Genomic DNA, 17,391 nt, shown 5'->3' with positions numbered 1-17,391 from the left:
TATCTCCTTGTAAGTTTTGTGTCGAAAACCATTCCTAAAAACTTTATATTGTCTACGAAATCCAAATAATTTTCATTAGGGTATAGTTTCGGTTTTTATATTTTCTTAAAAACACCATACACTTTGTGTTTGACTCAGAAAATGTTAATCCGTCCAACTTGGACCAATTCTCTAAACTCTAAACTGTTTAAGCTTTGTTTTATGTGTTTTTGATATTGTTTCTACTCCGGTCAACTTACACATCCGAGGCTACAAAAATTACCATCAAGCTATCATCATCATCATAATATCATCATAAATGAAATCTAAAAAGTCCTCATAAATCCGATCCGAGCTAAAAAATTTACGCGGGGTCAAAGGTCACCAAATATAGTTTTTAGCGATTTTCAGCGAAACGGTAAGTTTCATCATAAAATTAGTTATATAAAAATATGTAGATTAGATAATTGTCTATAAAAATGCCTTATTACTTTTTTTCCTGAGAGCCACCGTTTTTGAGATATAATGATTCAAAAAGTTGTAATCGTCATAATATGCGCACACGTTTCCACACCACCTTTGAGGTAGTGTACTTAGCGCGTTTTTTAACGCCGTTTCCCCAGTAGGCCTATTCCACGGATCTGTTATGATTCTGTTTAATTTGAAGCTATTGAATAATTGATATTGGCAAGGGTTAAAAATGATAAAAGCTATAAAAGGCGGTATAAATTAAAAAAAAGGAAATTTATCAAACTGGTTCATAACTTTCCAATACTTCTGCTTCTTCTTCTTCTCCTTGTTCTTCTTCCTCTTCTTCACCTTCTAGTTGTTCTCCTTCTTCTTCTTCTTCTTCTTCTTCTTCTTCTTCTTCTTCTTCTTCTTCGTCTTCTTCTTCTTCTTCTTGTTCATCCTGGGTGCAAGTAAATTGCCCCAATAATGACATATCGCATGACTCCCCGATAGAATCAAATGAATCCTCAATTGTTAGTGATTCAACATTGGAGTACGACCGGTTTTGACAATTAGTGCATGCTACCGAACAAAACAGTACAACTTTTTTGCAACCAATTTAGCACTACATAAATAAAAAATAAATAAATAAAAATAAAAAGAATTATTATAAGTTAATACTTTGTCATATCAATTAACTATTTTTGTTGGGATTAAGCCGTAAAATTCAAATAATTCTTATTATTTTCGCGTTACATTCACTTTGTAAAGATTTTTTGTTGGCACTGTAATATAATACAGCTTATACATTGCATCCCTCGGTAGAGCGCAAGCTGTTAAATAATAAATATGAAACATTATCATATTTATAATCTTATATTATTATGTGTAATATAAGTTAAGTTGACCGATAGAATATTATGTTTACTTGTATTACAGCTTCGGTGATGTATAATATAACTGGTGTACTAATATTAGTTATATTATGACGATTAGAAGTCTTTCAACTCTTTCAATCGTTATATCTGAAAAACGGTGGCTCTTAGGAAAAAGTATTAAGATATATTTTATAGATAATTATCTAATCTACATTTTTTGTTAGACCTAATTTTATTATAAAACTTACCGTTTCGCTGAAAATCGCTAAAAACCATATTTGGTGAACTTTGACTCCGCGTAAATTTTTTAGCTCGGGTCGGATTTATGAGGGCTTTTAGATTTCATTTATGATGGTATTTTGAAAAATCCTGCCAATTTTCAGCTTGATGGTAATTATTGTAAGCTCACTCCTATTTTTTAGTCTAACTAGACCGGCCTATTCCCTTGTATAAAATACAAAGTCGTCTGCGTATAATAATACTTTCACCATTATTATTAAACGTTTCAAAATATTTATTATGGCTACTTAAAAGCTTTCAATCACCGAATCTGCAACAGATGCAGATTATCATAATATCCTTTTCAGGTAGCTGCGATTGTTATTAGTAGAATGGTAATATTATGTAGTAGTATTGAGTATTTCCATCAACAAACTGAAAAAAATAATTATTTTGGCCTGTATTAACAAGTAAATTTATATGAACTGGGCTTTAAAAAATTTTTTTACAGTTTTACTGTAATATTATATCTTGCTTGTGCTTAGTGTTTCATATTCAATTAGGTTTTGTTCTGATCTGTTTCGTTTAAATTTGTTAAAAGAATCTTTATAAGATTTTATAGCTTTTTACATTCCTCATTCCAGTACGGCAAAGGAGTAAATTTTAGCAGAGGTTTCAGTTTGGTCATAGCTATATGTTGTGATGCAGCTTTTGTAATTAAGGATATGAATGCGCCTAATTTAAATCTTTATCTATCATTTTTAAATACAATTTTCTTTATCTATCATTTTACTGTATTTCTCAATGTCGGCGCTTTTTAGATTCCATGATTTTTGCATTAGTCATTAGCTGATTAAAAAGAGATTCTAATTGTACAGTGACCACGTCGATACAAATAAGGAATAACATCCCAGGTTAATATTGGTGTTATAGTTGGTTTAGAACTAGTTAAATCGATTGCTGACGAATTTTCTGTATTAATGTCAAACCTAGTGGGTGACCAAACGTCCCGTAAAAACGGATTTGTCCCGTTTTTAAAAATCATACCCGGGGTTCCGAAAAATTCTCCCGGGACGTCTAATAAGGGACATTATTTACGTTAAGTTAATGATACAAAAAAGCGCCAAACATTTTGTTAACATTTTTTATTCCTTTAGCTGCGGCATACCTATGGATCGTCATAGAAATTCAATATATTTCACCAAGGAATTAAAAATATTGAAGAGAGTACAGAAGGTGTTTAAAGTTAATGATGAATCTACTGTCACAGCTTTGATCAGAAGAAACGAAGAACATTTAATTTAATTCAATTTAATGTAAAATCAATTCTTAAGCTTGGTAGTAAGCAATAAGGCGAAATTAACTTCAGAACTAAAGTTAATGACTTTTATGAAACTTGCATAAAGTATCTTGAAAAATGTTGAAGTGTACCGTTTCTCTGTTTTCTCAACGTTTAAATTAATGCTTTTGAAGGAGATACCCAGTTGGGAACAAATTGAAGAAACTATTTGTTACTGCAATGAAAATAGTATTGACACAAATAAATGATACTTTGCTGTTTGATCATGCACTCGTGACCCCTCGGACCCCTTTTAGCTGGAAGGTATCACCTTCAAACCCTACTTGGATGTGTCCCGTTTTTTTTCAAGTTTATGAGTTGGTCACCCTAATCTACCATGACTAATTATATTTAGATTTTGTGAATTGATTATCTTTTCTATTATTCGATTTTTAGCCGAAGTATAATCAACGAATAAAATATACTCTTACGTCTATATTCTTTGGTATAATTAGAACCCCCTATTATTGGGTCATGGGAGTTGAAGTCACCTAACAATATTCGTGAAGTTGGAATTCATTGATCACTTGTTCTAGATCTAGTTCATCAACAACTGGATTTGGTGGAATACATATATACAGATGATACGTATATTTTTTTAGGTAGTGTATGTAGGTAGTTTTTAGGTAGGCAGTGATGATTTCCAAATTGTTCGCTGTTATAAGCAAAACCTAACTATAACCTAACCTATTTCGTTCCACATACAATTACTGTGTACACATATATCACTACCACTCCACTTGCAATATTAGGTTTTACTGTTTTTTTTTTCATAAATACGTAGCAATAGTATAGTTTTTAGTTTATATTAAGGTCGCTGCATATTATCATGCACGTAGCGTTTCGAGCCCGTAGCGTTTAGTTTCCGAAAAATATGATTATTTAAATGAAATTTATTGACATAAAAAGAAGAATAATATGCAATTAGTATGCAATTTATTTAATTCAAAATACATTTTACTGCTATTAGAAAACACGACAAAATGTTTATTTGACAAAGAAATATTGTTTTTTGCTTAAATTCAATATTAAAGCAGCCACCCAGCTGCCTCTTGACAGAATGAACATTTAATTTAAGCGAAAAGCAATGATTATTTTTTAAATAAACATTATTTTCTGTTTTCTAAGAGCAGTAAAATGTATTTTGAATTAAATAAATTACATACACTCTTCTTTTTATGTCAATAAATTTAATTAAATTTTTTTTGGACACCCTGTATAGATAATTATGGTAATGTTTACACTAATGGATAGAGAATTGAATTATATTTTAAATGAGCTATCACACGACCACTATTCTCATTTAAAAAAATCATCGATGACGTCACCACGCCCAGATGGGCGATGTCACTAGTATGATATATATGCCAAACAGTCGTAATTTAAAAATAAAAATTGACCTGTTTCGGGATTTATTTCCAAAATGATCCATTCTCGAGAAAACTAATTTATTCCAACCTTTACGTGCTCACTGTATCTATATTATACATTTTAAAGTAGAAGACTTTAAATTATATTGCCAATATTTATGAGTTGCGTTCCTGGGACGACTTTACTGAAAGATAGTTCATTCGATTACATGAAATCAATCCCAATCCAAGAATACCCGTCACAAAAATATCATCGCATGTGATCTGTCTTTAAACAGACAACCAAGTGCAACGGTGACATTAAGCGAATAAGTGAATCTCGCGTTAGAGATTCGATAGTAAATTTGACGCGAGAATTTTACTGTCACCGTTGATTTGGTTGTCCTGTTAAAGACAGGTTACATGCTATGATATTTTTGTGACGGATATTCTTGGGTTGGGGTTGATTTCATGTAATCGAATGAAATTTCAGTAAAGTCGTCTATCTTTCAGTAAAGTCGTCCCAGGAACGCAACTCATAAATATGGGCAATATCATTTGTGATATAATTGGCAATATCATTTGCCCAGTGCAAACTTTGCACTGGGCACTCGTAACGAGAGAGGAAAAAGATTGGCTCAATTCTGCCAAGATACCGATTTTATTGTCACGAATACTTATTATGATCTGCCGATCAGGAGACTCTATACATGGAAATCACCAGCAGACAACCAACATAACGTCATCAGAAACCAAATTGACTACCTTTTCATCTGCAAACGATACCGAAATTCCATAAAATCAGTAAAATCATACCCTGGAGCTGATGTGAGATCAGATCACAACCCAGTTGTAGGAAGGTTTAGAATTAATCTAAAGAAGACTGTGGTTAAAACTAAAGTAGAGACGATACAAATATCTCGTTTAAGAGATCCATCAACAAAAGAGCAAGTCACACTAAAAATTAAAGAAGAGCTCACCAAAATAGAAATTATTCCTACTGAAGATGCGAACAGGAAATGGCACATGTTAAAAGATGCTCTTATCCGCACATGTGAGACATCACTAACACCTGAACTAGTTAAGAATAAAAATGAATGGATGACCGAGGAGATTCTAGATCTCATGGAAGCAAGGCGATCTTATAAAACCAAAGACAAAAACATGTATAATATTATACACACAGAAATAAGGAGAAAGATCAGAGAGGCAAAGGAAAGATGGTTTAATGACAGATGCGCAGAGATTGAACAGTTGGTAGAGAAATATGATAACTTCAACGTTCATAAGAAAATTAGAGAAATAACAGGCACTAATATTAAGGAAAAATCAAACATACTGCTGGATAAAAACGGCAAAATAAGTTCGACAACGGCCAAGACATAACAGAAGATGAGGTATTAGAGGCGATAAAGCGAACAAAGAACAACAAGGCAACAGGTCCTGACCAAATACCTGTAGACATAATACGGTTAATAGAAGAACAGCAAATTGGAATATTGGTCGACTTATTTAATACAATATACAGTACAGGAATCATTCCCCGAGATTGACTGCTGTCAACGTTCATAACACTGCCAAAAAAACCAAATGCAAAAGAATTCCAAGACCACCGGATAATAAGTTTAATAAGTCATACACTTAAAATATTTTTAAAAATTATACACCGGAGAATACATAACAAACTTGAGCAGGACATAAGCGACACAATTTGGATTTAGAAATGCAATGGGAACGAGGGAAGCCCTGTTCGCTGTAAATGTACTTGTGCAAAGGTGCATGGATGTTAATCAGCCTTCGATAAGGTCAGCCATAACCGCCTTATCGAATTACTTGAAAAGAAAAATTTAGATATGAGGGACATTATGATCATTAGTGCTATCTATTATAATCAGATAGCTGTAGTAAAAGAGAACAACGCCTTTTCAAATGAAATACAGATTGAGAGGGGCGTCAGACAGGGCTGTGTCGTGTCTCCTACTTTGTTCAATTTGTATTCAGAGGAAATAATCAGGAAGCACTAGAAGACCTAACTACGGGAATAAAAGTAAATGGCCGACCAATCAATAATATACGGTTTGCCGACGACACTATTTTATTAGCCGAATGTCTTGAGGATTTACAACAAATGGTTGACAGATTGGTAGAAGTCAGCCAAGAAAACGGACTGTTCCCAAACACAAAAAAGACACAATTTATGGTAATCACAAAAGCTCAACAGCGCCAAGAAAGCATAACAATACATGGAGAACAAATTAAAAAGGTTGAAAAATATAAATATTTGGGTACAATAATTAATGAAACTAATGAGTACACAGAAGAGATTAAAGCAAGAATAGGACAGGCAAGAAATGCTTTCAACAAACTGAAAAAATTACTCTGCAGCAGGGACATTACAATTTCTTTAAAGATAAGACTTCTTAGATGCTACGTGTTCTCCGTATTATTCTATGGGTTGGAGGCTTGGACATTAAAGAAGGATGTTTTGGACAGATTTGAAGCCTTCGAGTTATGGGCCTACAGAAGAATATTAAGAATAAGTTGGGTGGATAGAGTCACCAATATCGAGGTGTTGAGAAAAATGGGAAAAGATAAACAGGTTTTAAATACAATTAAAATCAGAAAACTGCAATATCTGGGACATGCTATGAGGGGCGAGCGTTATAACTTGTTACAATTAATAATACAAGGAAGAATACAGAGTAGAAGGAGTCGCGGAAGAAGACGCATCTCCTCGTTAAACAATTTGAGAGCTTGGTTTAACTGCACTTCTGCTGATCTCTTTAGAGCAGCGGTATCGAAAGTGCGAATTGCCGTGATGGTTGTCAACCTTCTTAGAGGAGATGGCACATAAAGAAGAAGAAGAAATAGAAGATAAATTCATTCAGACGTATGTTATATTGGTATAACAAATTCTTGTTAGATCACAATTAACCATCCTTTTTTTTTGCATGAGAAGTACTACCCATTTTAACATAAATATTTATGTTAACACTTAACCATATTTATTTTAGGATAACATTCTATCCAGATATATTTATTTCCCAAAAAATTGTAGAACTAAAAGACAAAAAAGCTATACACAAGATATTGTAGAACAATGAATAAGATAAAAGCATATGAATCAGATTGTTAATAAAACGTATAAAAATATATTCACGTTAACAAAATATGTCGGTATATTATGAAACTTCGGCAAATGAAACAAAAAATTATATAATTCCGCACTGAAATAGGTACAATAAAATATTCTAGGCGAGAGAATATTCCGTTAAATAATAATCCAAGTTCTTTTCTATCTCTTAACCTTTTTTTGAAAGACGCGGGTAGCTAGACCTTGTAAATAACTTTTGTTGTGTACTGGTTCGACATGAATCATACGGTTGTTGTAAAAATCTATTACCTCGTAGATAACAAAAATTGGGAGATTAAAACTCGGAGCCCCCTGAAACCGTTTCAAGGATGACTTGGAATTATACAGCACAAGCACAAGGTTGCCAAACTGTCGGAGCACTGTCGGAGCTTACAGAAACCGATAAAGTTATAGTTCAAGTATACAGTGAAAAAGATCTGAACGACCTCTATAATATATACTCGATAACTAAGCAATATACCTTTACGATACAGGGGTACTTATGAGCTCCACAAAATTTTTAAAAATTATGGAACTGTACATGTTGACGAATCGAGAGAACCATTATTAAGGAATGGTCAAGTGGGGTCCGTATATCGGAGTTCATTTGACCACGGAGCTCATTTGAACCTGAACTTTAATATGGGCGGAGTCCACTTTATGCCGTAGATATATATATATATATATATATATATATATATATATATATATATATATATATATATATATATATATATATATATCTTATTATATTGTTATGAAATATATATGTATATATATATATAATATATGTATCTGAAATATATATTGTTATATTTCTATTTGATATGAAAATTAAATTTTGATAATTATAAACAAAATTCAATTTAATATAAAATATTTTCAATTTTCTCAACCACGGGCATATAAATTTAGAACAACCTGTATACAACAAATTGTTATATTTAATTTTAAGAAGTGATTAAAAGAAGCATACGAAACTCGGGACAATGCGCCTAGAATAAACAAAGTGAATGGCGCGTACCATTATCGTTGTTCGCGGAAGGTTCGATCATTAGCCTATGCTAAATAAGACTCAGTTGAAGTAGATAATAGGTCATTAAATTTTGTAAATAGTAGAACGTAATTTTAGAATGGGAATTATCTATTTTTTTTGGAAATCCATTAAGCATATTTAGAAAGATTAAAAATTGGTTTTGAGGAAGACTGCGAATGAGAGTTGGTGGTGGAAGTTTGATTTGTGAATCTGGAAGGGATATTTAGAAAGTAGGTGAATGACTGAAAAGAGAGATCAGAATGTTTTGAGCTGTCGAGAAGTGAAGTCCAGTAGTAGACGGTAGTGTACGGAGAGTGAGAAGGCCGGTGTAGTACCGTGAGTGTGGAGTATCTATCGTGGAATGAGAGGTAGGCCAGGTCGAGAGTAAAGAACCTCATTGAGCCAAGAGTGTCCCGGTAGCTGATTGAAGTTTCGAAAAAGGTAGAAACACGGCATCACGACAGAAGCAGGAACGGGAGCTATACGAGCTAGTTTTCAAAGGAGAACATTACTGGAAGCCAGGACGAGGTGTTGATCGCAGCCAGGGATAGCAGGAAACGGGTCTTGTGTGAAGACATTCTCAGTTCACCAGAAAAAGGTCAGTCTCATTTGTTTGGACATGAATGTATGGGTTTTTTCGTATTAAATACCACATTTAAAATTGAAGAACATAATCAATAATATCAGAAAAGCTTCATCAAACGTAAATAGAATTGTTGCTAATAAATCATAATAGTTAAATGTTAATAAAAACTTTCAATTGGAAACCAAAAGGAAATAAGATTCCCATGTGTAAATGTTATGTTTAAGAATAATAAGATATAGCAAATATTAAGCAGTGATTGCCATTTAAATAAAATAAACAATATTTTGATTATAATTGTAACCCATATGTGTGTATTATTTTACTCTTTTCTTTCCTATCCCGATTAGGAACCATTGAGAAATACTTAGAAGCCACGTAAGTAAGTAATTAATTTTATAATTCGCCCTGAGATTGAAAACATATTGATATGTGATCTGGTTAATTAATTAAATTATTATTAATGCATTGATTAAATTAAATGACAAATAAGAATATTATCTCATATCAATAATCAAGATCACATCAATATATATATATATATATATATATATATATATATATATATATATATATATATATATATATATATATATATATATATATATATATATATATATATATATATATATATATTTATATATATATATATACATATATATAAAAGATGTAGAAGTTATTGGTTCAATGACCACTCGTACGAAATCAATCAAATGAAATAGAGAATGTAGAGAAATCCTCTTACGAATAATTCACACATCCACATTTTTGGGTTGGGAAATTTTTTTTGAATAGAACTAAAGATCCAAACACTAGTTCTTAGAAATGTGTTTCGCTCTCTTCAACCTCTCTGGGCTCATCAGTAAAGATGAGAGGTTGGATATCTTTAGACACATTCCACTCAAAAACAACATTCGAGACCTAGACATAGCAGAAGCGTAGATCTACTCCAAATCTGACAATGACAGTCTCAAGTTTTAATTGCCTAATTACTTAAAGTAAAATATATGTTTAAAACAAAAGATGTAGAAGTTATTGGTTCAACGACCACTCGTGCGAAATCAATCAAATGAAATAGAGAATGTGGAGAAATCCCCTTACGAATAATTCACACATCCTCCATTTTGGGATGGGAAAATTTTTTTTGAATAGAATTAAAAATCCAAACACTAGTTCTTAGAAATGTGTTTCGCCCTCTTCAACCTCTCTGGGCTCGTCAGTAAAGATGAGAGGTTGAACATCTTTAGACGCATTCCACTCAAAAACAACATTCGAGACCTAGACATTAGACTTAGCAGAAGCGTAGATCTACGCCAAATCTGACAATGACACTCTCAAGTTTTGATTCCCTAATAACTTAAAGTAAAATATATGTTTAAAACAAAAGATGTAGAAGTTATTGGTTCAACGACCACTCGTACGAAATCAATCAAATGAAATAGAGAATATTGAGAAATCCCCTTACGAATAATTCACACATCCACCATCTTGGGTTATGAATTTTTTTTTGTGCAAGCTGCAACAAACAATACATTGGCCAGATTAATAGACAACTCAGAGGCCGTATCGCTTCACATAAGAGTGACAGTAGACTATATCCTGATAGATGCTCCCTTGCAAAACACGTATATGACGAACAACACATAATCAACTATAACGAAACAAAGATCCTTGCAATGAAAATAACCTCAACAGAAGACTTTACCTTGAGAACGCATTTATCACCCAAATTGATAACTTGATAAATAAGAAATCAAACGTCGACAATCTAAGTGAGATTTACGCTTATTTACTAAATCTAGAAAAACAACATAAATAAACACACATTCTAAATAAATAATTAGCATAACATAGAATATAATAATAAATTTCAAAACTGAGAGACAACCGTTATAGTAAACTTCAATTAAATAAGCCTCTGTGACATTAGGGATATGGAACTAATTATTTTCTCACATAAAACAGCAACATTCGATATTTAATATTCTGGTAATTAACTTTAATCACAGTCGATAAACAAGCGTTTTTGTTTTGATTTTAATGTGTATTGTGTTCGTCCTTTTATTATTGTGATAGTAAATTATACAATATTTTTAATAATTCAATGGATATAGTATCAGCTAAAGCTGCAATCCACATTGTTTCATACTACAAAGTACTTGATGTTGAAGATCATTGCCACTAACCCCAATCAAGTAAGACATAATTAACAAAGAAATTGTATTATAAAACTGTACCTTGTTTTAAATATTTGTAGCTCTCATCTGATGATGACAATGAAAATTGTCGAAATATAATGAATTGTTGAACAGAGTATCACTTGGATTTCAATCAGCTGCATACCCAATAAAGTCAACCCCTTATATATATATATATATATATATATATATATATATATATATATATATATATATATATATATATATATATATATATATATATACAAACAACTAGTTTATTAGGGTTGCAGTCAGAAGGTTGGCCAGGAAGTTAAGGAAACACTCTTTTGACTTTTTGTCTAGCTTTCGGAATTGTTTTATTCCTTTTTCAAGACGCTGTAATATATATAAAAAGAATATGTAAATATTTACAAAATATCACAATTCGTCAGTGCAAATTTCTAGTCGTTGAGATTATTTACAATAAGTTTGACACTCAACATTAATAACACAAACATAAAATACAGAAAATAATGAACAAAATACATTGTAAAATTTGGTAAACATAGTAAATTTTTATGTTTATTCTATGACATCTTTAGATGGTGTGTTTTAACTCTGATACATAGAGAACAGAAAGAAAAACAATCAGATTAAAATGTAATTAGGTGTTTTTAATATTGAATTTCTTTTCAAAAACCAAGAGGCCCATACTGGGTAATTTTTAATTTTTAAACCTGTCTTAACCCTTAAACGCCCAACCTTTTTTAGGTTCCATGTACGCCCAAGGGTGGGTAAAAAATGTCCACCTCGAAAATAGCTAATATATTTATTGAGAGTTGTTGCAAATGGATTAAACTTAAGAATCTTATGCTTACTAAACACAGCATCTTCTAAAATATTAATATAAATAATTTACAAATCTTATAACAAAATTACGATGTACATCAAAATTGACATACACGTAAAAGCCAGTAATTCAGATTTGTCGATTTTCTCGACATTCTTCCTTTCAGCCTCCTCAATGGCGAATGATTATGTCGATTATGTAATTAGACGTCGATAATTATATGGATTACGTTCCTACCAATGAGAAATTATATGGAAACCTTTAGTAACAAGCTTTACCAAGGATGTACTTTTTATGCCCACCCATATTTAACTTAAGATATTAGTTTTATTTTCAAAAATATCAGTAGAACCAAATTAACATTCGATAAATGACTGTATTTTTAACAATAAATAATTTTTTTTTAATCTTTGAACACGTAATAAATATGTTGCAAGGAAATACACATTAGGTCGACATTTTTTACCCACCCTTGGGCGTTTAAGGGTTAATGGTATGCAACCTGTTATGTACACAGGCACAGGTGTATTGTGAAGTGTATATGTATAAGTAAATATTTATTTTATTTTTGATGTTTTTCCAGTAAATAACAATACATGTTGCTCAGTTTATCTATGTCAGATTTTTTATTGATGCAAGACGTACTAGATTTTATGAAACACATTTCCAAGAAAACACGTTTTGAATGGTTTGTTTCTTTTGCCAAAATACAGGAATCTTCGAAATTAAACTCATGCTTCAAAGTTAATGCATGTTCTGTGAGTGCACATGCATTTATTTTATTGATTTTTATGTCACTACAATGTGAGATCACCCTACTGTGGAAATTGCGAGATGATTCCCCGATATATACGTTGTTACAATTGGAACACGGTATGGAATAAACAACATTCGAAGACTCCTGTATTGTGAAGGGATCCTTTGTTTTAGTGTATAACTTAGATACCGTTTTTATATTTTTAGTTGTAATTTTTAAGCCATTAACATTTTTGAAAATGTTAATTAGCTTAGGTGTCAGAACTGGAATGTAGGGTAAGGAACCAAAAGTTATTTTAGGTGGTGTTACTGAGGTGTTGTGTGTCAGTGTCAATTGTCGGACCTCATTATTATGACAATTTTGTTTATCAGAAAATGTATTGTTAAAAGGAGAACCGACAATGAGTTTATTTAAAAGCCCTATGGGATAGGAGCTCCCTAGTAGTATAGATCTCAACTTTTTTAGTCCCTTGTCCCTGAACTCGATGTGCGACAAGTTAATAACCCTACTTTTTAAGGCCAAAACCAAATTTGTTTTCATCCTAGATGGATGTTGAGAATGAAAATTTATGAAACGGTTTCTAAAACAAGGCTTACGATACCACTCCGTCCTTAGCATGCCATCATTGCCACGATGAATAAGCATGTCCAAAAACGGAATCATATTATCAGCCTCCCTCTCAACTGTAAACTTCAGGTGTTCACATTGGGCGTTAAAGGTGTTTAAAACATCAGTTACTTTGTTTTCAGGGACCCATAAAATCAAATCATCTACATATCGCTTAATAAAAGGTATGTGAAACGGTATCTTTTCTTTACAAGTTGTTACAAGTTCATCCAGAACAAAGTTACATAGGATGGGGGATATTATGCTGCCCATTGGAGTGCCAAAGATTTGTTTGAAAAAGTTACCATTGAACAAAAAGATGTTAGAGTCAAATATGAATGTTAAGAATAGCATCTAGTGGTAAGTTTGTAAACAGTGACACAACATCTAAACTAATCAATATATAATTATTCGGAACTTTAACATTGTTAATGAAGTTACTAAACGTGAAAAAATCTCTAATATAGAATTCATTGGATTAGTTGTAGGAAATTGTGAGAATATCTGTGAGGTGTTTAGCAAGTTTACTATTGGGAGCATCAATGGAAGAGACAATATTTCAATGAGACCTACTGTCTCTTCTATTGATGCTCCCAATAGTAAACTTGCTAAACACCTCACAGATATTCTCACAATTTCCTACAACGAATCCAATGAATTCTATATTAGAGATTCTTTCACGTTTAGTAACTTCATTAACAATGTTAAAGTTCCGAATAATTATATATTGATTAGTTTAGATGTTGTGTCGCTGTTAACAAACTTACCACTAGATGCTATTCTTAACAGCATCAAAAATAACTGGAACAGCATTTCTCCGCATACCAAGATCAGTTTAGATGATTTCATAAGAATTTTAACATTCATATTTGACTCTAACATCTTTTTGTTCAATGGTAACTTTTTCAAACAAATCTTTGGCACTCCAATGGGCAGCAAAATATCCCCCATCCTATGTAACTTTGTTCTGGATGAACTTGTAACAACTTGTAAAGAAAAGATACCGTTTCACATACCTTTTATTAAGCGATATGTAGATGATTTGATTTTATCGGTCCCTGAAAACAAAGTAACTGATGTTTTAAACACCTTTAACGCCCAATGTGAACACCTGAAGTTTACAGTTGAGAGGGAGGCTGATAATATGATTCCTTTTTGGACATGCTTATTCATCGTGGCAATGATGGCATTCTAAGGACGGAGTGGTACTGTAAGCCTTGTTTTAGTAACCGTTTCATAAATTTTCATTCTCAACATCCATCTAGGATGAAAACAAATTTGGTTTTGGCCTTAAAAAGTAGGGTTATTAACTTGTCGCACATCGATTTCAGGGACAAGGGACTAAAAAAGTTGAGATCTATACTACTAGGGAACTCCTATCCCATAGGGCTTTTAAATAAACTCATTTTCGGTTCTCCTTTTAACAATACATTTTCTGATAAACAAAATTGTCATAATAATGAGGTCCGACAATTGACATTGACACACAACACCTCAGTAACACCACCTAAAATAACTTTTGGTTCCTTACCCTACATTCCAGTTCTGACACCTAAGCTAATTAACATTTTCAAAAATGTTAATGGCTTAAAAATTACAATTAAAAATGTAAAAACGGTATCTAAGTTATACACTAAAACAAAGGATCCCTTCACAATACAGGAGTCTTCGAATGTTGTTTATTCCATACCGTGTTCCAATTGTAACAACGTATACATCGGGGAATCATCTCGCAATTTCCACAGTAGGGTGATCTCACATCGTAGTGACATAAAAACCAATAAAATAAATGCATGTGCACTCACAGAACATGCATTAACTTTGAAGCATGAGTTTAATTTCGAAGATTCCTGTATTTTGGCAAAAGAAACAAACCATTCAAAACGTGTTTTCTTGGAAATGTGTTTCATAAAATCTAGTACGTCTTGCATCAATAAAAAATCTGACATAGATAAACTGAGCAACATGTATTGTTATTTACTGGAAAAACATCAAAAATAAAATAAATATTTACTTATACATATACACTTCACAATACACCTGTGCCTGTGTACATAACAGGTTGCATACCATTAAGACAGGTTTAAAAATTAAAAATTACCTAGTATGGGCCTCTTGGTTTTTGAAAAGAAATTCAATATTAAAAACGCCTAATTACATATTAATCTGATTGTTTTTCTTTCTGTTCTCTATGTAGCAGAGTTAAAACACACCATCTAAAGATGTCATAGAATAAACATAACAATTTACTATCTTTACCAAATTTTACAATGTATTTTGTTCATTATTTTCTGTATTTTATGTTTGTGTTATTAATGTGGATGTGCGAGTTATTCGTAAGGGGATTTTTCCACATTCTTTCTTTCATTTGTTTGATTTTGTTACGATTGGTCGGCGAACCAACTTTGTATCTTTTGATCACTGGGTGTGTTCAAAGATTGACTTCTTTTTTTTTGTTTTTTAAATATATATATATATATATATATATATATATATATATATATATATATATATATATATATATATATATATATATATATATATATATATATATATATATATATATATATATATATATATGTATATATATGTGCGTTCTGTTGTTTTCCGGGTTTGACTCCGCGTTGAATAATTTTGGTTTTGTGAAAAACCATTATTTTGACGACGTGCCATTGTCAAGTCAGGTAGTTCCGCTTCTCGCTGCTGCTTGAAGTAAACTGAATTCTTACTCAGGATACCGTCACTTATGTAGTTGATCCTGACGCTGCTGCTTGCCCGGCGCGAACTCTGGCTCTTGTTATTGGTCCGGTGTAGGTTGCAGTCGTCGGAGGGATGTTACGCGTGGATGTTGCGGCCTGATTTACTTTGTTCTTTTTCTTCAGTACCGTTTTCCATGTTGTAGGAAGCCGTTGTGCATCATCTCTTTGGTTTAAGCCGTTGGGATTTCTTTCAATTTCTATCGATTCTCTGATTTCCCGTTTTCTTTTCACTTCGATGTTAGCTAACATCGTTGTTTGGTTCAGGTTTATCGTGTGTCCTGTATTTGCGACATGTTGAGCCAGGGATGACGTGGTCTCTCCCTTTTCGATAGCATTTCGGTGTTCTTCTCGTCTTACCTGGATTCCTCGGTTGGTCTGTCGAATGTACGATTTTCCAAAATCCCCACACGGAATCTCGTATACACCTTGACTTTCTAACGATATTTTGGTTTTTGTTGTTGGTAAAATAGTTGAGATATTTCTGTCCGTATTAAATATCGTTTCTATGTTGTGTTTTCTCAGCACTCTCCTATTTTTTCTGTCGTACCCTTCACATATGGCAGAATGGTTTTGCCGATCGGTTTATCGTCTTCTGTAGGGTCCTTATCTCTTCTTTGAGCTTTTCCGATGTTGTATGTTGAGAAGCCGTTTTTTCTTAATGCTGTTTTCACGTTATGCATTTCTTCATTTTGATGTTCTTGGTTTGTCAGTCTTTCGGATCTTGTAATCAAGGTTTTGATGACTGAATGCAATTGTGCAGGATGGCGGTGTTAAGCAGCATTTAGATATCTGTCAGTATGTGTCGGCTTCCGATACACTGTATGGCCTATGTGTCCGTCTTGTTTCTTTATTATTAACACATCTAAGAATGGAATTTGATCGTTTTCTTCCAGTTCCATGGTAAACTGAATTTTATGGTGGATATTGTTGATGTGTTCTAAAAAAGCCTTTAGTTTTTCTTCTCCGTGGGCCAGATGATAAAAGTGTCATCCACGTGTCTAAGCCACAGTTTGGGTTTGTATGCAGCTGTTTCTATTGCCTGCTGTTCCATTTCCCTCATAAGCAAGTTCGCTATTACTGTTGACAGTGGGGAACCCATCGGTGTTCCCTCAACCTGTTTATACCTTTGTTCCTTATAGATGAAATAAGTGTTATTTAAACAGTGTTTGGTTAGGTTTAGTGTATCCGGTGATATTGGATACTTTTTGCTTATGATGTCCAGTGATTCATCTATAGGAACTTTCGTGAAAATTGAGACTACATTGAAGCTGACTAGCAAATGTCCCGGCTCAAG

The sequence above is a fragment of the Diabrotica virgifera genome, chromosome 10 (assembly GCF_917563875.1).
Source record: "Diabrotica virgifera virgifera chromosome 10, PGI_DIABVI_V3a".
In the NCBI taxonomy this organism is placed as follows: Eukaryota; Metazoa; Arthropoda; class Insecta; order Coleoptera; family Chrysomelidae; genus Diabrotica; species Diabrotica virgifera.
Note: the sequence above shows the minus strand (reverse complement) of the source record.